This window comes from Octodon degus, unplaced genomic scaffold (genome assembly GCF_000260255.1).
Source record: "Octodon degus isolate 3935 unplaced genomic scaffold, OctDeg1.0 scaffold00159, whole genome shotgun sequence".
Taxonomy (NCBI): Eukaryota; Metazoa; Chordata; class Mammalia; order Rodentia; family Octodontidae; genus Octodon; species Octodon degus.
The window spans coordinates 2,232,702-2,256,127 of NW_004524735.1; the positions used below are offsets into that span (position 1 = coordinate 2,232,702).

General features: G+C 36.4%; 1 pseudogene; it reads left to right on the forward strand.

Annotated features, from left to right (window-relative positions):
- The window catches only part of LOC101574196, a 46,534-nt pseudogene extending 28,831 nt beyond the window's left edge, over positions 1–17,703 (forward strand).
- The last annotated feature ends 5,723 nt before the right edge of the window (positions 17,704–23,426 follow it).

Consider the following 23,426-nt stretch of genomic DNA (forward strand, 5'->3'; position numbering starts at 1 on the left):
AAATTAAAAAAAAAAAAAAAAGAATCAAAGTCAAGGTCCGGGATGTAACTCAGTGGCACAGAGCCTGTCTGGCAAGTGCAAGCCCCTGAGTTCTATTTTTAGTGCCAAAACAGAGAATAGTAACAACAAAATAAAAGCCACTTCAAAATCAAAGTAAGTAGAACATACTGTATTTTATTTAATATGCCTGCTCCATACAGTGTAGACGGACAAGGAGAACTTGGTAAATTGAGCTGTGTAACAAAAGCATCAGCAAGCAAAAGTAACAAAAAAAAACAAAACAAAAAAATCGAATGGTAGCAGGGCGCCCCATGCTGTTTGATGGCTTTCTAGCTGACAGCATGTGGTTTTCTTTTGTCTTCTTTCTAGTAGTTTTTATTAGTGGATGTTTGTAGAACACAACGTGTACCAAAGTTTCCAAGACAGCCTGCCCTAATTGTCTTGGAGTTCCAGTTAGCGTACCCTCTTTATGGAAATGGTAATGAGAAATTGTGCAGCACTGTACACTCACTACGAGATTGCTGTTTTTCAGTACTCCTCGAGAGGAATACTTTGAGGAATCAAATGCTTTTAAAATTTTGGCCTCTATACAGTGTGTACAAAAGAATGGACATGAGGATTAAGGACAATGTTGGGGTGTGTGATATCTACTTATTTCTCAAACTGCTGGAGGCTTCCTGGCTGAATGTCTGTCTGCATTATGGATGTGTCAGGAAGTTTTTCTCCTGTCCTTCCTTAGGGGCTCTGGTGGGTTCTACTGCATGCAAATCTGTTCCTGAGACGCATTGGTAGCATAGTCTGTGTAACCCAAAGGGAGCCGTGGAAGTGTGCTGGCATAGGACTTCTGTCTATCATGCTCTTGAATGGAAGACTGTACAATAGAAATGACCTTCTTCATATGCACCTATGAAAGGCTTACCTAGTACAAGCACAGGAAGTAAAATGGTCTTTTAAGACTTTGTAACTACAGAATAACAGAAGTAGAAAAAAAGAGACTAAAATTAGGACGAAAATAGGCCAGTCCTTCAATAGAAAGCTTTATTCCTCTCAGAATAGTGTCTTTTACACACATTTGTCAGTCATACACCAAAATCAAACAATACCCCATTATAAATATCAGACAGCCTCACCGACCTTCATTATCTTTCCACTTTGTGATCTGACATTGGCTTTAAGTATGTTAATTTGTCTCTAGAGTCTGGTCTTTTGTGTAGAGAAGATAATGAAAAGTCAGGTTGAAAATAATAGTAAAAGAGGTAGAGTCCTACTTTTGAGGTCTGGTATGCTCACAGCTATAGCAGACCCACAGTTCTCAGCCTGTCCTGAGCAGACTGCGCTGACACATTCCCAGGGAAATCTGCCTTCTTCCTGAAATCTCTGCAAGAATTTCTCCAAATGTGTCCCATTCTTCCTTTGGAAAACTGTGAAGATGATCTTCAGTCAGCACAATAATTTGCAATATTTTCCAAGTCTCTGTAGTGGAGGCCTTCCTGGATCCAAGTTCCCAGGCTCATTTCAGTAACCCTGAAAATTATCTAAGTTTCCAGCCAAAGTAATAGCTCAACTCATCCATATATCTTACAAGATCTGTCCTATTCCCCTTTCTCAACTTTTGTGATAATTTGCCTTCTCTTTCCCATCACTAGTTATGTGCACTCTAATTTAGTGTTGCCACCACCATTTATTCCTTTTAAACCAAAATTAATTGTTCATTCTTCAGAACCCTCACAGTAATCTTCTGTTTCTTCTTTTTCTACAAATGACAGGATTTCTTTTTTCTTTAGAGCTGACTAACATTGCTCTGTGTATATTTCCCACATTTCCTTTTCCATTCATCTATAAAGAGACACGTAAGTTGATTCCAGAGCTTACAAGGGTCTGTCTGTATTGCTATATATGTTGCCATCAGTTCTTCCAGGAACGTACTCCATGGAGCGATAGCTGAATCAAATGGAATTTCTTGTATTAGCTTCCTAAGGAGTTGCTGTGCTGACTTCCTTAGCGGTTATGCAGTATTAGTTCACATTCCCAACAAAGTAAGAAGGCTCCTTTACCCTCACATTCTGGCCAGGACCCATCACTCCTTATGTGCTTCGTCACAGCCCTTCTGACTGAGGTAGGGTGGAGCCTCAGAGCATGATGCTCCATAAGCCTGTGCCTGACATATCACCTCTAATGAAACAATTATTTTATAAAGTGCCTTGTGTAATGGCATTTTCTTTAAAATTCTTCAAAGCATTTCCATCCCTGAAACTATAAAACTTAAGTGCATTTTATTTTTAAAGCCATTCAAGGCATTCCCATCCCTGGCTATAAGAAATGTAAATCCTTTTTCTTTACAGTAGGGCCTCAGCTGCCCTGACTTCGCCCAAGTCTCACACTTCACCAGTCACTCTCTCAGTTCCCTTGGCCACCTGGACCTTTTGGCTGATGATCATACAATGTCCTTTGCCTCCATCCATCTCTGCACTGTCCTGTCCCCTGACTAAATAAAGAGGACTACCTTCTCCTATTTTTCTGCCACTGGCTCCATTTGTTTCACAGGGGTTTCCCAATCCTTTTTTTTTTTTTTTTTTTTTTAACTTTTGTCTCTTAACTGCTAATCAGAGAATTATGCTATTTTTGTCCTCTTTCTCTCTCCTGATTGAAAATGAGCTTACATTTTTTTCTTTGTGTTTTGATTCTTCTGATGCTATATGAGCTGTAAGGCACCTAGAACTTATCTGAACATTTTCATGATACGTAGAAAGAAAAATATAGTGTGCATACTGATTCTTAATGGTTAGTCATCTTTAAGAGTAGAATTACACCATTCTATTGAGAAGAGATTTTGGAAACAAACCATTTTTGTATCACATGTAATATAAAGCAACAGACTAGCAAAATACTTGTGGATAATTCTGCTGTTTTGATACATCCACGTGCCAACTTCCCCAAGAACACTTGCTCTGATGCATCAGGAAAAACCTTTACCCACACCAATCACTCTTAGGGTTTCCTTCTTTTTCCTGCTTTTACTCATTTAGTACTTGGAAGCAGAGTAGATGGGATGTGTTTTCTTCTTGACACTGTTGGCACCTGGGGACAGAAAGCGTGGTTTGCATGGACACCTGCTTCAATGTTTTGCACATGAAAGTTCTCACAAGAGAATAATCATTGTGTACATTTCATCATATTTTGATGTCTGTTTGAATCCCTTTGTCTGTACGATAAAAAATATCAAAAGGTTTATAAATACATAAATGCATTCAATTATTAGTAATCTCACAAAGATGGCAAGCAGATTTTTAAAGCAACCTTAAGCTTAAAAAGTGATTGTTAGGGGTCATTTTTGTCTGTTTTGATTTGGAAAACATGCCATCGTCTTACATCTGGCCAAAACAATTTATAAATTTTAATTTAAGGCTTAACTGAATAGGCACATCTCTATGAGTGGGTACAAAACCAAATTTTAATCTTCTGTAATGCCGAATACCTTACCAGATAAACTTTCTAGATTAGAAAACTAGTTCCCTTGTTTGAATGTTTATAGAATTTGAGAGACAATATTTCTTGTATTCTTTATCTTCTTCATTCAGCTTGAAAATATAATCGCCAACAAAATTCTCCAACCTCCTCTATTTGTTTGCAATTTTGACTTCTAAGTGCAGCCCATGCTCTAAGGCTCTCACAGGAGATTTAATCTCAGCAGACCTCAGTGCCCTCACTCAGTGCCCTCACTTCCCGAGCACAGGCCATGATAACATCTTGTTCCTTGGTTTCTGGTGGTGATGCGTCTTGTGGAAGTTGCCTTGCTGAGCATTTTTTGAACGACTGAATGTCTACTACATGGATCTCACTGTGTTGTTCTGAGCCCTGAGAGTAGCAACATACTTTGACACTGGAAATCTTGTTTGTTAAGGGGATTATGTCATTTTAAATGAATGATGTAATTTGTGTTCGTCCTACAGTCACTCACATCTTGATCAGTTACTTCCATGTGGCTGGGTCAGCATATGTGCTTATATACACAAAAGCAAATAAATAAAGTTCAAATTAAAAAAATAAATCAATGTAATCAGTACAACTTTAGTTACTAGTTATTTAACCTAATCTTGGGTTAAGGATTAAATGATGTATATAGACATACAGACATGGCAAGTATTATAGAATTCCAATTGAGTTAAAAATAAGCACTGCTGGGTGGACCAGATAGCTCAGCAGACTAATGTGCCTGCTTAGGCAGAGCACAATGGCCAGGGTTCAATCCCAGGTGTGCCCTGCTGGTCTCACCCCTGGGGCACACTGAGATGGCGATGGAGATTGGGTGTGGTGTCACGTGCCTGTAATCTCAGAGTTTGGGAGGCTGAAAATGGGAGAAACACTGTGTGTCTGATTTCTACAGTGAGACCTTGTAGACCCTGTAAACCCTGTACCAAATACATACAAAATCACTGCTCTGAGTACTTTCCTGTCCTTTTTCTCCCCTGGACACTGCTCCATCAGCAACTCTCCCAAAAATCTGGTGTATTGATATTCAGTAACTACTTTGATTCTTAAGTTTTCTTAACTATGTATTTTGAAATTGGATGAAAGACTGACTGAGATAGCTTGCTCCAGGTTACTTAAACTTTCTGTGGGAGAAACAGCAATAGATCAGACTCCTTTAGTGCACCTTTGATTTTCCTTCAAGATTCATGCTTTTCATTCACTAGCTTGTATGCATAAAGAGAGTAGCTAATGGGCTAGCCCCAAATGCATTTACTTGGATTCTCTTCCTCTACTCTGCAATATGCTTCTGACTTCCCAGAGGGATTACTATTACCTGTCTTTGGAAACTGAAGTGAAACCTTGCTCCCACAGAATCTTTTGTTTCTTCCTGCTTAGACTTTGTGACATTTCTTTTTTTCTTTTTTTTTAAAGTTTATCTTTTAATTGATGCTAACATTTTTCCATAATTTTATTGATAAACAAATAGCAATGAGACAGTTTCAAATCAAATTGGTAGGACAGTTTCAATAATTAACATATTGCATACATTCCTCCCAGTGGTTAAATGCTGTACAAGATGCAGACATGATATCCTATCTACAAACACCATTAGAACAAATTCCTCTATTCGTTAAGAGAATGTAACTATATATCTACCCTAACCACTTTGAATACACAGATACAAAATGGACATTCATCAGTATACTTTTTTTTTGTTAAGTTCCATCATTTGAATATTATAGGTGTGCTAACTCAGCAAAATAATCTAAAACAGTTCAGTAGTCCATAATAGTATTGGGTCTTCCGCTTAACTGGCAATGTCAGAAATTGTTGACCTGAGTCCCCTACAGCTCAACAGTCTGCACACCTTTTTCCATTAAAACCTTTACCTCTCTCTATTATGATGCATGGCTTAGTAACTTGTTCCTTATTCCTTGGTGTAGAAATCATGTTCTCCAGTTTTCAGGACCTGAATCACAAATGCAGAAATAAATAACCTTAAGAGTTAAGATTTAGTATAAAAAAGATCATGCACAGAATGCTTTATAGATGTGGTCTTGGCTAATTCCTCTTTTAGACAAAAGAACATTAAAAGTCAGAGAAAAGCCACACAGACTTACTAGAGATTGCACAGCACAACTGTCTGGATTTAGTTGGAGTTTGTATGACTTCAATATTCTCCTCCCTGTAGCTGTACTAGATTGTGTGTGTAGTGAAGAATAAATCTGTTCCTTTTCACTGAGCTTCTGTAGCCAATGAGCATTTATGGTCCACTGAGCAGACCCGTTATTCTCTCAGTGGATTCTCCACTGAGATTTGAGAATTTTAAAAACCATTTTCAACGAAGTTTATCCTGTATGAATCCTGGCAGCACAGATTTGCTTCTGTACACAGCAATTTAGTTCCAACTCCTCTGAGATTTGGAATTTTCTATATCATTACTTAAATAGATTCTTGCTTTTGCACGCTTTACACTCCAGCATTTCTCATTTGCTAGATCTTTTCTAGTTCTTTGATATATGTTTCTGTTCTTTGAAAAATTCTGCATACTCCATTATTTACATAGATGCACGTCATGGCACTATAGTGTTTGTATTCCAATTCTTTCCCCTATCTGCTCCTATACTTTATCGAACTACAACATGGAAGTGAACAAAAAAGAAATTGGAGCTGGTATGCCTTGATATGTCTTCATTTAAGATATTTTTGTCCTGATCTCCTAAATGAGTTTTTTCTCTTTACATCAAGGACGTTGATTTTGGATTGCCTTACAGATGTGAGGAAGGTGTGACTTCCAGCCTAGAGTGGGTAACTGTAAAGCAGTCTCATGTGCTCTGACCCTAACGTACTACTCCTGAGAGCGCATTGTGCTCAAATTATGTAAATTTTAAACATCCTTTTGTATACTTGGTGAAAAAGAATAAAAATAGTAGTTTCCTTGTTTTGTAATAGATAGATGTATGTTGACGATGTAGTTCTGAAGGACTTTTTATTCAATTATTTTAATATTTTCAAACATGTAATGTTCTGGAAGAGATTTTAGGTTAGAAATTTTAAAAGTAAAAATAAATGTTTTACAAATTTCATAGTATTAGTAAATTACTTTTTATCATTTTATATTTTCATAAATTACAATTAAAATAAGGAATTCCCAGATTTTCCACTCTGTTGAATACATCAGAAAATAATCTTGATCTTAAACACCTCTAACCCTAAGTGCTCTGGCAACCAGCAAGAGAAGCACAAGTTTAAACCCAGCCAGGGCAACTTAGCAGCATAACAATATCCTTAATCAATCAATCTATCAATCAATAAAATGGCTGGGCTATAACTCAGTAGAAAGACCCTGAGTTCAATCTTTAGTGAGAGACATGGGTCCATGGTAAAATATAACTATGATATCTCATCCAAAAATGTTTTCACTGAGTCAAAAGAGTTTGTGAAGTTTAACTTAGCCACAGTGGCTGATAAAAGTAGCCCATGGTTAAGCCAATGGCAGCAATTTTCTAATTTCAGATTACCATTATATCAAAAAATAATTAGCCCCTATCTAGTTGAGCCCACTAATAGGAATATCTTGTTTTTAGACACAATCATCTACAAAACCTGCACTATATGGAATTAGTTAATTTCATATATACATAAAAATGCAAAGTTTACATCTTGAAGGCTTAGAATACTAAAGCCCAACTGGCGTGATAAACACTGGACAGAATGGAGGGCATCTTTTGTAGTTAGTGAGGCATAATACTGAGAGTGTGTATAGTTCAAATAAGAAAATGGTAATGGAGAGAGGCCTCTTTCTCCTAAAAACCTACATTTCCTTCATGAAAACAGTGAATGGACATCCTCCGTGTGCTCATGCCATGCTTGACGTGTTGATGTCAGCATGTCACTTACTAGCCATACAGTGGTGGGTACTGGGTTAGTAATCCCTTAGACTCAGTTGATGGATGGAAATCATTTGGCTATACCACGTGATGAATGAATTCCACAGACTGACAAATACTATTAATGTTTTCTCTAGCATTATTCCTAGGACCATGACTGGAAAATGATAATTTAAAGGAGCTAATAAACTGAAAAGTCATAATAATGCAAATATCAGTGAGGTAATGAACACACAGATGGCTAATACTGAAGAAGGTGAAATATTAGAGTTCAGTGCTTCTTTCATGAAGTATTTAGGAATAATAACAAAATCCATTTGCCCCCCTAATTATGGTTCATTGGCAAGAATGAGAATCATCTTGGAGAAAGCTTTCAGAAAGATTGACTTTATCCTTATTTATGGCTGTAGTAATTCATTTTAAATCCATTCTTCAGTTGATGGTCATTTGTGTTCTTTCCAAGATGTAGCTCTTAGAAATTGTGCTGCTACAAGCATGGGTGGACATCTATTGCTGTGGCATGGTGTTTTCAGTTCTTCTGGGAAGATATTCAGAAGAGGAATGTCTGAGTCAACTAGGACCTCTAATCCTGGGTTTTTTTTTTAATTTTTTCTTTTTTTTTAGTTATACACATATTATTTTCATATATATGTGTATGTGTGTATAAAAGATAGGGAAGACATAATATAAAGTCAATGGAAAATGAGTATATACTTTTTGAAGTTTCTAATACTAGGAGAAAATATCATACCATGTCTTTTAAATAAATTTTAAGTCAAATATACAGTATAAATCTTAAAACAAAAATTAAGATTAAGCAATATTCAGAAATTTGAATGCTAATTTTTAAAAACTTAAATGTTTCAAAATAATTGAATTAAGAAAAAGTTTTCATGATAAAGAATTACAAAGAATAAAATGTAAGATAAATAATGGAAAATCAATATACTGAGATGTGAAAGATGTAAGATATAGACAGTGATTTTCAGCAAAATATTTCTGAAATGAATGCATTGCATGAGATTAATAATAGATTGCACATTGTAAATAATTTACAAACTTAAATGAATATAACAATAAAAATTATCCAAAATAAAAACGAAGAATTTACAGATCAGTCATATAACAGTTCACTTTGTATCAAAATCAAGAAACTTATATTCATGTAATTAGAATTCTCAAAGTAGAAAGAGGTAGGCAATAAATATTTAAACATCTAAAATTTCTGAATTTAGTTGAACTTATAAAACCACATTTCCAAGAAAAATGAACATTTTGCATAAGAAATTTCAGTAAAATCATGCACAGATACACAAAAATGAAATCGTCCAAAACTAACTGTAAGGAAAAAAGATCATTAAAGCATATGCATAAAAATTAGCTATGGAAGAACAAAATTTGCATCTTATTCCACATTAGAAAGAAAAAAGAAAAAAGGACCAAGTATGTAAGAAACTAGACTAATTAAAGGACTAAAAGAAAGGAAAAAAAAAAAAAACAAACAAAACAGATCTGTCCTCTTTGAATTTTAGACTTAGCAAACATATCTTTGAAAACTAAAAGTAAAATATTTTCCAGTTATACAAAATTGAAATATTCTAATACCTCCAAATGTAGCATATAGGAAATAACAAAGAACATAATTCAGAAGGCAAGAAAGTTGCTGCATGTTCCTGGATGAAGAATAAAGAGCTCTCAAAATGATAATTATAAAGACTATGGAAAATATATTGGATGAATCCATTTAAAAGGTCATTAAAGATTTCTAAGAAACAGTATCAATCTTATGTTGAGTTATACACATATTATTTTCATATATATGTGTATGTGTGTATAAAAGACAGGGAAGACATAATATAAAGTCAATGGAAAATGGGTATATACTTTTTGAAGTTTCTAATACTAGGAGAAAATATCATACCATGTCTTATAAATAGATTTTAAGTCAAATATACAGTATAAATCTTAAAACAAAAATTAAGATTAAGCAATATTCAGAAATTTGAATGCTAATTTTTAAATACTTAAATGTTTCAAAATAATTGAATTAAGAAAAAGTTTCATGATAAAGAATTACTAAGAATAAAATGTAAGATAAATAATGGAATGACAAATAAATTATCAGGACTTCTAACAGTTTGAAGATAGGATATCGCACAAAGTGCTAGTGTGTTGTGGACATGGATAATGTCACATTGTTCATCTTTGCATAGTCTTGCAGGTATTGAATTATTTTTTCCCTGCATCCTAGTTGTTGTTAAGAGATCTTTTCTTACTTTTTCACTAGCTGCAATGGAGTCTTTAAGGTCTGAAAGTCTGTTCTCATCTTCATTCAAATGGTTTTGCCAGATTGTGATTGAGGGTTTATATTCCAGTATATCACTTTGGATCTGCTTCATGCATTCTATTTTTTTCCTATATTGCTTATTCAAAGATTGTTTCATTTTTATATTCTGCTCTATTTTTTATCAGTGTCTTCTTAAGAAGCACTTAGTACTTCTTTCATTATAAATGTCATTTCTTTTTTTAATTCAGAAATTATTTCTGATCTGATTTCCTCTATAAATTTATGTGGTTGTTTCTTTACTTCAGTTGCTATTATGTCAGAGATTTCAGGTGTATGATTTCCAATTTCTTCTATGCTAGTGTCTTCTGCATTTGTTCTGAGTGGGCTTGGGGTTCTGAGACTGTATTTTGTTCCTTCTCTTTGTCAGTTTCTACAGCACTGTGTTCTGACCTTTGGTGTAAAGCTTAGGTAGAGTTATTACCTTAGCACTAGGTTCTGATCTACCAAGTTCAAATTCATCCAAGTGGGTGTGGCTTGGATCTGGTTGCTGTACTCCACTTCTTCCTGGTGCAGCCCTTAGAGTTGAACCCTTGTGCCACTCTGGCAAGATGTTCTATTCCTTAATCAGCTGGATGGGTCTTGCCTCTAGCCACTTTTCAGGAATTTCTGCTGCAGGTTCTACTCCTGGCCTGGCTCTGGGTTGAATCAGGATCTGACGGGCCTCGGGTTGTCTCACTCACTTGCTGAGCCTGGGCTATGTGTTGAATGAGAATCCGACAGCCCCAGGTTGTCTCACTTACACGCTGGGCCTGCGCTCTGAGTTGAGTGAGGATCCTGGCACACTCCGGGCAGTCTCACTCAGATGCCAGGCCTGCGTTCTCTGTTTTGTGGGTTTTTTTTTTCTTTTTGAGGACTTTCCACACCGCTTTCCACAGTAGTTACACTAGTCTACACACCCATCAACAATGGAGAAGAACATCTTTTTCTCCAGAGCCCTATTAGCATTTTTTATGGGTTGATTACTTGATGGTTGCCATTATTTCTGGAGTGAGGTGGAATCTCAGTGTTGTTTTAATTTGAACCTTTTCAAACACCAATGATGTTGAAGATGTATTTATTTATTTGGTGTACATAGATATTTTGTCTGAGAATTTGTATTCATTTCTTTATTTTTTTAATTCTTATTCTTTTTAATGAAAAGATAGAATAGCAATGAAACAGCTTCAATACAGGTTAGTAGGACATTTACAGTGATAAATACATTGCATATTGTATAATTTAGAGGACAAGATGCAGACATGATATCCTGTCTAAATAATATTAGTACAAACTTTTATTATCAGTGAACTGAGAAAGTAGCTGTATATCTATCCTAACTCATATATTTATATTTCCTTCCCCCTTTTATTTTCACAACAAAAAATGTCACTTATTTACATTTTTGTGAAGTTAGTAGCACATTGTACTAGATTGCCTAGCAACTGATAGCTAAACTAGACAGGATGTTCATCTCAGGAGTGAGGTTGCTTGTTTGTTTTAGGCACTGGGCCAAGTCCCACCTTCACGTACTTGATCGATCTCCTAGCTTCTTTGCTACTAACATATACCCCTATTTTGTTTTGTTTCTTTTCAGAGATGGGTGTTCCACTGCAGTGAGAGAAGCTGTATTTGGAGAATTCTTTAAATGACCTTTTCATACTTAAAACCAGTCTAAAGATTGTAGCTACTTAAATTCAGCAAACTAACCCAGTATAGTCCATTAGTCCATAATAGTAGTGGGTTATCAGCAGAACTGGCAATTGTTAGAAGCTGTTGACTTGAGCATTTTACATATGTACAAATTAATATGGCATTACTTTTATGCTTCATGGTTACACTTCTGCTGGATGGTTAAGACTAAGTTAAAGCAAAACCTATAAAAATCAAAATACAACTTTTGAATCTGACAAGGTCAGTCAAATCCCCTCAGGATTTATACTGGAATCATTTCTTTATTTTATCTGCACATCACCTTGTAGACCTTTTGCTGGTGTCAGCCATCTGGATGACTCAAGGCAATTGCTTGACCAATTTGCTTTCTGTGAAAACCTGAGGAAAATTTTTCTCTCTAAGTGACTCTCCTTAGGGACACTATGCATCATCAATCACTTTCGTCTGTGGCCCCATAATCTCCTTGATCAGAAAATTTGGAACACCACTGAGTTATAGGATGTCACAGCACAGATTCTCTTATGTCCTGAGTCCTCAATTACCTTAAAGAGCTATGGCCAATATATTGGCTATCCTTGTAAGCCCTCTATTTCTCTGATTTTTGGTCTGCAAACTTTAGTTGTTAGAAGAGAAGCTTAATGATATTATTGACCAGTAACAGAGGCAATTGTGTTTAACATCACTGTCTGTCTTAATATTAATCACCTTCAACATAACATGGAACTGCTATTTTCCTGCAACCATGGATAGTCTAAAGTTTAAATCTCTATAGAATATGAAAAAGAACAATTACACATTTTTTATGCAGAAATTTATAAATCAAACCATATACAACATTGTAGCAGGACAATCCTATGACTTTTTTCTTGTCTCTTTTCTTTTATTATCTTTAAAAAATACTTTAAACAGAATACTTCAACAATTGGTCTGACAAGAAGCAGTATGCCTTTAGATGACCAAAATGACAGCTATTTCAAGCATTGTTTTAGTATTACACATTGCTATCCTCAGGGTAGTTGCTTAGTTCACAGTTACCAATATATAGAGTTAGAGTGAGAATTCTACCCATTAACTGCTATTTTCAAAAACCTGAAGGGGATTGTTAGGACTATTGCCTTAACCATCCTGTTTAAATAAATGTATGGCTTTGCCCATGCCATATTTCCTCATTTTTCTCATTTTTCTATCTTTGTTGTTTAAACCTTAAGGTCTCGCTTTCCATTTAACTGTGTTATACCTTTCAATTTTTATTTCTTCTTTTGAGTTATTACACTAGGGAGACAATACAATATTTACACATGTGAGTTTCTTTCACTTAGGAGTATATCTTCAAGTTACATCCACTTCTTTATGAAGGCTTTGAGTTTATTATTCTTCATAGCTGAGTAATACTCCATTGTATAAAAGTACCACATCTTTTTTATCTATTCTTAAAGTGATGGGCATTTTGGTTGTTTCCAAGATTTGGCTATCACAAATTGTGCAGCTATAAACATAGGCACACATATATCACTATTTGTATCCATTTCTGAAACCTATATTTGAATTGGGTCTTTGAATTTGGGGAATCTTATCTTTTTAATTTTTTTTAAATTTAACAACTTTATTAACATGTGCTTGCAGTTTGTTGAAATTCTTGAAAGGATCAAGTCATAAACTTTTAATAAAATTAAAAATAATGAAGTTCCTAAAAATTACAACTTACTAGATATGAATCAATCTAAAAACATTTAAATGTGTATTGAGTTAAAACCAGGCTTTTAAAAAAATGCAGCAATAACAACAAAAAGAAAACAGATTTGTCATTATGAAAAAGAGACATCTTTAGGTAAAAATAATAAAATCCCATGCTATATAGATAGTACAGATAATTCTAGTTATCTGGTAAATGGACAAAAAACAAGCACTTAAGATCATCAGTTTTAATTTTTTGTTCATTTCTTGTGGAATTTCCTATTTATATCTTCTTGCTGGTTGACTAAACCAGATGATGGCAGGAATATTATGCCAGAATTTACTCAGACGCTCCCTGCTAGAAGTCCTTTGTCTCAGGGACAACTTGCCATAAATTTTTCACACTATTTGGGCTGTCTTATCACTCTATTGGTGATTTATTTTGGTGTCCAAAAGCTTTTTAATAAGCTGCGATCCCATTTGTTCATTAAAATATTTCCCATTTGATCTGACTTTGTTCATGAAGTCTCTGTCTAATCTAGGTCTTCAAGATTTCTACTTATTTTCTTGCATAGTACATTCAGTGTTTCTGTTTATTTAGCTCTTTGATCTGGTCTGAATTTAGGGTAGTGCGTGATGATAGACATGAGTCTAGTTGTAGTCTTCAGCATGTGAAATGCCAGTTTTTCTGGCACTATTCACCAATAAAGAATATGTTTTTTTCAGTGAATATGTTTGGCCCCTTTGTCAAAGATAAATGGGCTGATTTTGTTTCCAGTTGTCTATATCTTCTATTCTTTTCTCCTGATCATTTGCTCTGGTTATTATTATTTTAGCAGCTCCTTGCTGATTTTACCACAGTAGCTTTCTAGTGTATTTTCAGGCCATGGATTCCAATATTCTCTGCCTTGCCTTTGTTGCCCAGAGTTGCCTTTGCTATTCTAGGCCTCTCCTGGTTTCAAATGACTTCTAAGAATTTTGGCTCTAATTCTTTGAGATATGCTAATGGCATTTTGATTGGAATTTTACTAAATTCTTAGAAAAATTTGGAGAACTTGAGACTTCTATAGGTAAATGGATACAACTCAAGACCATACTCACAAGGGGAATAAATTAAACTCACATATATAAACACAATATTGTCCCTCTAGTATGAGAAGATGAACCAGTAAGTTGGATCACAAATGGCAGAATAGACACTGCAAATTGGGAAGGAACAGTTCAAAAGAAAACAGAAACTGGTTATGGAAAGGGGAAAATAAGAAAGATCTCTCTTTCTTAGATATGACAAAATAGTTACACATGCACAGTGAAAAAACAAATACAAAATGTTGGAGCTTTTAAAATCCTTTTCTTAGTAAGATAACTAGAATGCGCACAGAAAAACACAAAGAATACAGAGGATCTGAGCCTCACCACCTAACTTAATCTGACTTAGGTAAAACATACCACCTAATCAGCAGTAGAATATGTCTGAAGTACATGTGAACATTTCCCTAAGAATGATGATCCTGGGTCAGATGAATGCATCAGAAAAAAACTTGAACCAACTGCAATAAGCTAATGACTTTAGGATGAGTAGCACTGAATCCCAAAAGCTGTAGTATTACTTAAAAATCATGGCAAGAATATAATGATAAAATTATCACCACAAGAATTGCAAAGTGAAAAGAAAATGCTTAAGAATTGAATGACTAAGGTATAGTGTGTAGTGTCTTCCATGAGTCAACATCTTGGTTTTTGTGGGTTTTTTTTTGGTTTTTTGTTTGTTTGTTTGTTTTCAGAACCAGGGATTGAACTCAGGCCCTTGTTCTTGCAGGGAAGCGCTTATTCTACTGAGCCATCTCCCTGGCCCCAAGTCAACATCTTTGAAGTCCACACATAATTGTACTGAGAATTTAACAAAATTTCATAAACATGAAAGATTATTATACAGCTAGTTTCTTTCAGTTAATTGAAAAGTTAGTGTCAATGTTGTGTGGGCAATAAAATATGCTTGTATCATACTTTAAGTAACTACTATGAAGATAACAATATGCAATATATTATGTTTACTCTCATATTACCTTATTTTGAGCATATATTTTCTTTTAAAATATTTTTAAAAAGAAGGATTGTTAGCAGGATATAAAATATCCTTTTTTAAAAGCAGAAACAGTGTTTATTTAGCTCAGACAAGGAGTCTATGGGCTGATATATCTTTTGTCAGGAATATTGAAGACCATCTGAGTCCACAGTCAAAGCCACAGTGCTTATAGAAGACTTACTAGTAGTTGAGAAAGCAAAAGATATCAATAAACAGCTGCGCAGAGTAGCAAAATTGTAGGAAGTCTGAGGAACACATTTATACAAGAGGAGAGAGGTGCTGGTAGGAGCAGCTGTAATTAATTTTAGTGTCATTGCAAGCCTATGGGGATGAAGAGAGTGGAAACTACTGAAGAGAAACAGCAGAGACTGGTTGGGAAAGGGCAGCTCAGGGCAGAGCACGTGCAATTTACTTCTCAAGACTTGCAAACTTTAGCTGAAAAATGGCAATTGTAGCAGGAACTTGCAAAAGTTATTTCCCAGATTCATTATTTCAGGCAATGTCTCCTCCAGGATGAATAGAGGATCTTACATACATACGCAACGATTTTTATTATCCTCCACAGGGAAACCTGAACAATGTATAGGAGCCAGAGGAGAATTAAGTTTTTGTTAAAGTAAGGAGCATCTTCAAAGGACCTCTAATCTCTCAATTGTGACATCAGAACCCCTGGAAAGAAGTTTTGGCTCTGTCATTGCATCTTCTCTGAAAATCAGCTGGCTCTAAAGTATTATATTGCACACACCAAAACACAAATGGAGCTATCTCTCAACTGTGAAGTATTAAACCAATTGCCAATTAGAACTTCACAATGAATTGCAATGGCATTTTTCACCTTTAGACATTTCATCAACATGTCTATTGCCTCGCCACCTGCAAAATCTTTATCAATGATAACAGAACATTTCAGCTTGCTATGAGGGTGAATCGGGAGACCGGCAATCAATGAATCACACAGGCTTTGTAAATGACACAGCCAAACATGATCTCTAACCTTTCCGTCCCTATAGATGTTTGTTAGGAAATGTAAATAAAAGGAAATAAAAGCAATGGCAGACTATGTCCCTAAACAATGATACAATGATACAAACCTCCCTAGAGAAAAAACTGTAAAGTTTGCTACCTCTAATAGCATTAAAATAATTTAACATTTTCATTTTGGATGATTCATTTTCAAGGCTCAATGAGTCCTAGATTATGAAACCCTCAAACATCTAAAGGAATTATTAAACATGTTATGTAAAATTATATGACCTCAATTGCTGCATAAAATACGAAAGCTTTGAGAGAAATTAAATTACATTAATTTTAATTCTTTGCTAGGACTGAAATTCCTTTTCTTTCTCAATAAATAGATCAATGTCTATTTTATTTATTTATGTATTCATTTTAATGTATTTTTTGTTGCAGGGTCTCACTACACAGCTCCAACTCATGGTGATCCTCCTGCTTTCAGCCTCCCCAGCTTGGGGATTAGAGGCATGCACCACCACACTAGGACTCTAGCCAGATCGGACTGCCCTGGGGCTGGGACTGGCATGGCATGTGGTGCCAGGGATCAAACCAGGATCCCTGTGCTTGCCTAAGCTAGCCTAAGTAGGCACTTGATTCTGCTGAGCTATCTTCTGGCACTCAATGTGTATTTTATGAATATCAAAATGACAGTTTTTATTTTAAACCAAAAAAAAAAAAATGACAGTTTTCAATTTCTACTTGCTATTACTCTAAAAGGGAGTACTAGGGCCAACCAAAAGCTCAGCGGACTAAAGTGCCTGCTTAGGTGCAGTGACAAGGTTCAATCCATGGTGTGCTGTGTTGGCCCTGTCCCCAGAGTGCACTGAGCCTACAAATGACACTGGGTGTGGTGGCGTGTGCCTGTAATCCTAGCACTTGGGAGGCTGAAAACAGGAGAATCACGACCAAGTCCGATCTGTGTAGTGAGACTCTATAGACCCTGTACTGAAAATGCAAAAAAAGGGAAAAAATAGAAAAATAAAAATAGATTCTAAGCTGAGCCCAGTGCCTAATGAAGCTCTCTTTCTGCAGGCGGTGGCCTGAGCTCCACAGCAGTCCAGTTTCCCCTTCCCCACGATCAGTATAAAGCTTTCAATCCAGTGAGGTCCATCAGGAAAATAACCTGCCGGGCCACAGCTTGGGCATCTCCTGGAACAAAACCCCAGTGGACGACACGAAAAGCCTGCTGTACAACACGAAACACTGCTACTGCACGCTCAAGGAGCTGGTGCCCAGCATCCCCCAGAACAAGAAGGCAAGCAAAATGGAAATCCTGCAGCGCATCATGGATTACATCCTAGACCTGCAGATCGCCCTCCACTCGCACCCCAAGATAGTCACCTTGCACCACCCAAGACCTGGGCAGAACCAGGCATCCAGAATCCCCTGACAACACTTAACATGGACATCAGCATCCTGTCCTTGCAGGCATCCAAATTCCCTCCTGACTTAATGTCAAGCGACAGTAAAGCACTCTATGGCTGAATAAAGGGTGATCAAGACTTGTTCTTTCTTCTTTTTCTTTTCTATTTCTTTTGCACAATAAGAAAAACAGCAAATCCACAGCAGATCTTTTAAGAAGCCAAAACTTTCAACCATTTCCAGGAGGACAACAAATTTGCACTGACTTTTTTTCAAAATAAAAATAAGAAGAAAAACTAAGAATAATCACCGTCCCAGGGTGTTGTCTGACCTGGACTGTGATATTTGTTATTTATGAAAAAGACTTTTAAATGTCCTTTCTGCAGTTGAAAGGTGTTCTTTATACACTATTCCCACCCTGAACAGTTAAAAATCACAAGGAATTGCCCAATCTAAGCAGACTTTGCCTTTTTTCAAAGGTGGAGTGTGAATACCAGAAGGATTCACTTCTCAGTTACTTAAATGAAGTCTTTGGTCAGAAATTACCTTTATTGGAGGTTCCATTCTGAGCCTGCCATGCTGGCCCTGCACCCAGGGCATGCTGAGATGGCAAAGGAGACTGGATGTGGTGGCACGTGCTTGTAATCGCAGTGCTTGGAAGGCTGGAGAGAGAGAGACAGAGACAGAGACAGAGAGACAGAGAGACAGAGACAGAGACAGAGAGACAGACAGAGAGACAGAGAGAGATATTACCTTTTTATGCAAGCCTAATGAATGCTGTGAACCTTTTGAACTCTTTAAGTAGAGTTTTCTTGTATAGTGGAAGAGATGTTTATTTCTGCATAAAATGTGTAATGATGTATTTATTCATGTCAAACTTTTTATAAAAGTTTAATTGTAAACTTAACCCTTTTATACAAAATAAATCAAGTGTGTTTACTGACTGGGGATTTCCTGCTTTACTTCAGAGTGCCAGTGATTTGATTTTATTATGCTATGTTATAAATGACCTCAAATAAATACAAGTTCAAATTTATGTAGATTGTATGAAGATCATAATAAACTGTGTCTGAAGTAAAAAAATAAATAAATGAATGAATAAAATTAAAAATAAAAGGGAGTACTAACTTACCTAACATATTTGATTTAATTTTTAGAGAAAGAAGCTACTTTTAGTTTCAATAGAGTCTGTTAGTATTGCAAATACTCAGAATCAGTAAAGTTTCCCAAAGCATACTTATCTCTAAAAAGATGAACATTTTATTTGATTACAAATCATAAACGCCATAAAAGAAAGACCCTTGGAAAATAATCTCACTGTCCTGAATTAAACAGAATTTGAAGATTTTTAGATTTAATTACTCTAAAGCGAAACTGCTGATAGCGTGAAAGAAAGTCGTTTTTCTTTACCCTTGTTAAAGCTGTTGCGTGAGGAAGCGTCCGTCCAGGCGGGGGCATGGGGAAGGGCGTGACCAGGGAGTAGCGTCAGGCTCCTCTGCTGGTGGCGGCTACCACGGAATTCACACCAGTCCAGAATCCAGCCGGGGCTCAGCAGATGGAAAACTTCTAAGAGAAAACAACAGTGATAAGGGGATTCTAGTTCAACTAATGACACGCACCCACCAAGTCTGCAAGCCTGTTGTCCTTCACTTCCACACCCTCACACCGCTGGTAGCCCCTGCTCCTTTTAATCCCTTCATAGGTTTGTATTTTGTGGAATGGGAAATAAGTGGAATTATATATTGACTTTTTGATTGGCTTCATTCATTGAGCAATGTGTACTTAAGTTTCCTTAATGACTTTGTGGTTTGCTAGCTCCTTTCTCTTTATCAGTACATCATATTTCACCTAATGCATGGCCCATAGTTTCTTAATACTTTCACCTTCTGAAAGTCATTGTGATTGCTTCTGGGATTTGCTGATTGGAAACAAGTTACCCACAAACAAGCATGTGGAGGTTTGTTTCGTGTGTGTGTGTGTGTGTGTGTGTGTGTGTGTGTGTGTAGTACAGGGTCTACAAGGTCTCACTACACATATTGGACTCATAGTGATCCTTCTGTTTTTCAGCCTCCCAAGCACTGGGATTACAGGTGCACGCCACCACGCCCAGTCTCCATCACAGTCTCAGTGTACCCCAGGGGCAAGGTGAGGCTGGCACAGCAAGCTGGGGATGGAGCCCCCAGCCCCTGCATCTTCCCAAAATGTGGAGGTTTTTGTATGGATGGAAATTTTATCTCATTTGGGCAGATACCTTGTAGCATAATTGCTGGATGATCTGGTAAAGGAGTGTTTAGATTTTGTCAAAAATCTGTCAAGTTCGGGCCGGGGAGATGGCTCAGTGGAATAAGCGCTTCCCTGGCAAGCGCAAGGGCCTGAGTTCAATCCCCAGTTACACACACACACACACACACACACACACACACACACACACACACAAACAACTGTAAAGTTCCCCTTGAAAATGATGTAGCGTCTTGTGCTCCCGAAAGCCACAGTGAGAGTTCCATACCCTGTTAGCTTGTGGTGCTGCCAGTGTTCTGGACTCTGGACACTGAAATGGGATTGTACTTGTATAGCTAAAAATGACCTCTCACTTGTTTTAATGTCATCCCTCAGTAGCATTTCATATTGAACATTTTCCTTGTACTTATGCATCACCTCTACACCGTCTTGAATTAGATGTCTGCTAAACTGTTTCCTAGTTATAATTGAGAAGTTTATCTTTCAAAAGTATTGTTTTAAATCCCAAGGAAGTCATAGCTCAAAGTGAAGTCTGTGCCAATCAGAAATTTTTCTCCATGAAAATGAATTTTTCATCTATAGAATGATAAAAATTGCACTTTTCTGAATATAATGCCTGTTGGAGAGCTACTAGGTGTCAGAAGGCATGCTCTGATGAGTGGTGATTAACTCATTTATGTTAATGCAATCAATCATTTAAATGTATAATAAATATATAACTCATCTTGTTGTAATTACATGCTGAACAAGAATTCTTTGTTAAGATTTTTTTTTCCCTGCAGAAGGGGTGAGAGAGGAAAGCAGTGAAGAGCAAATGGAAGGAGAGGAGATGGGAGGGGAGGGGAATGAAGCATGGTGGAAATGAAGAGGGTAAGGGAGAGGAGAGGAGAGAGGGAGAGGGAAGGGAAAAAAGGAGAGGGCAGGGAAGGGAGGGGAGGAGAAAAATTATTTCATTTGTTTAACAAATGTATACTATGTGATTTTATTTATTTATTTATTGTATTTTAAGGAAGGATCTATAGAGTGTTCAGGGTCTCACTGCTAGATCAGACTCACAAGGATCCTCCTGTTTACAGCCCCCCAAGAGCTGGGATTACAGGCGTGCTCCACCACACCCAGTCTCAATTGCTGTCTCAGCATGTCCCAGGTACAAAGCCAGCATGGCTGGCCTGGGGATGAAACTCCCAACCTCTGCGCCTGCTTGCAGGTGCTTTAATCAGCTGAGCTATTTGGCTGGCCCTTGTGATTTGATTTTAAACTCTATTTTAGACTCAGAATTTCAGTAGTGAATCAGATATATAACTTGAAGGACTTAAATTCATTTTGGAAGTCAAATAATAAATTGGTATGTACATAAGTAAGACAATTTCATGAGGAGAAATATTAAAAAAAGAAACAGACTTTGGAAGATAGCATCCAGGTTCAGTGAAACCTGCCGCTCTTGGGTCACAGAGACTCCTGAAATTGAAAAAGAAGTGTGAAAGTCACGAGAGACAGCTGGGCTGGTCATAACTGAGAAAATTAAGGAATGCCAGTATGTAGCTAGACTGGGATGAGTGTACTGAGCAACTGGGGAAAATTTCTCTGGGGGAGTGTTTGTCTAACTAACAGTGTTTTCTGTTTTCAAGAAAAACAAAACACAAGCACATAAAAACATTCCAGGGACAGAATAAAATCTCCTCAGATCAGCACTATATTAAAACTTCAGAGCAATGAAAAGTTTGCAACACCACTTTCCCGTAGGCAATTCAATATTAAAACAATAAATAGTAAACCATAAAATGACTATATGGAAGTCTACACGAATTATAATGTTCCCCTTGATGACTATTGTGGCCGATATTAAAATATTATCCAACATCTATTTCCTACCTTCTTTCTTGTTCTTATAACCTTGAATTTATTGGAGACACCCAAGTCCCAGCTTGCTATTCTAATATGACTTAATGCTAGGAATTGCCATCTGACACACTATACCACTGTTTCATGGACAAAATTCCAATGGGAACCTGCAGGACATCTGGTGATTCCTTCAACATTTCTGAGATGGGTACATCTTTCAGAGTCTATGTCTTTAAGCTCAGTTGGTTTTTCAGTTACTGATGACTGTATTTTTTATTGCTACACTTATTTGAGCAAAAAGACTGTAAAACTGTCTCATTTTTTATATCTTGACATCTTGGTTCTTGAAAGTTTTTTTTTTAGCAAAAATTGGGCTCACAGACAGAAGTATTTGGGAAGGATTTTCATTTGTTTGTGGACCCTGCTTCAATGACAAACACATAACTACCTTTCCCACACAAACACACAAGTAGTCGTCTTTTCCAAAATTGTACAACAAATTATGTTCATGAGACAAGGTACCTCTGTATTTGAGTAAACAATGCTTATTCTTAGTATAGTTGCTCCTAACTTAGAGCACTTAAATGGGAGGAGACAAATGTTAGCCAGCTCTTACGAGGAGTCAAGCAAAACCTACAAAGATGTGCTTGTTTAATTGTCTCAGCAGCATAATGAAGCAAATGCAGTTAACATTCATACTTTACAGATGGGAACTCTAAGACTCAGAAGATTTTAACCAGACAGTAGTCACATTTTTATGATTGGCAGAACTAGGATTTGACCTGTGCTGTAGGACATCTGGCTTTAGTCATAGAATCAGACCATCTTCTAGCATTAATGAGCCCTTTGATTACACGAGGTTGAATCAACCAGCCTAATTAGACTTTGTGGATAACTGATTCCTTCAGGGGTGATGCATAAATGGGTGATTTGCCTCAAAACCTTCTTCTTACTGCTCTTTTGATACATAGATATGTATAATATAGATATATTTGAGATTTTCTCATTATTTTATTGTATATATTCAAGTTCAATGATTTATGTGTGTATTGCTAATACTGTCTAGTTAGTGATTGGTCAAATTTGGTCAATAATTTAATAGAGCAAGAATAAAATAATAGCTTCAATGCAATGTGGTTTGCCTGCCTCAGTGGAACTGAAAATGTCTAGATAATCAAATTTTTACTCTTCTAAAAAGCTTTCCCAATGGGGACACTGATGGACTGTGCAGAGGCCAAATTAGGGAACAACCTGCTAACTAAATTTACAGAACACAGGGGGTTCTGTCTGTTTTGGAGACTGTAATTCTTAAAAACACCCACTGCTGTTTGATATGGAAGGTTTTCCTCTCTGCACATCATTTCTGCATTTTGTGTGCCCAAGACCTCTGGAAAATCTGCATCTCAAAGTCAAAGTGGTTGGAGTGTCAGTCAAAGTCCATATTCTGTGCAAAGAGCACATTTGATAGTAAGAGATTTTTATGAGCTATAATCAGTATAAGAAAATTGCCTAACATTTTATTTGGTATACTCTTCTGTAATATTAGTTTTATAATATGGGCATCTCTTCAACCATTAGTATTAGTTCTACAACTTGTAATGGAAATGAGAATGTTTTTGATAACAGCATTAGTGTGAGATGCTGTTCTTAGTATTTTATCTGATTGTTTTTGCAAACTCGATAACATTCTAATATATCATGTTAATAATGAAAATTGAAATACACAGAAATGTTTTGTTATTATATATAAGCATCATATTTCCATTTAGAATACAAAATAGCCCAACTCTTACATAGATATGCTGAGCAATTTCATGGAAGCTGAGCATTCAAACCCATCCATCAAGTA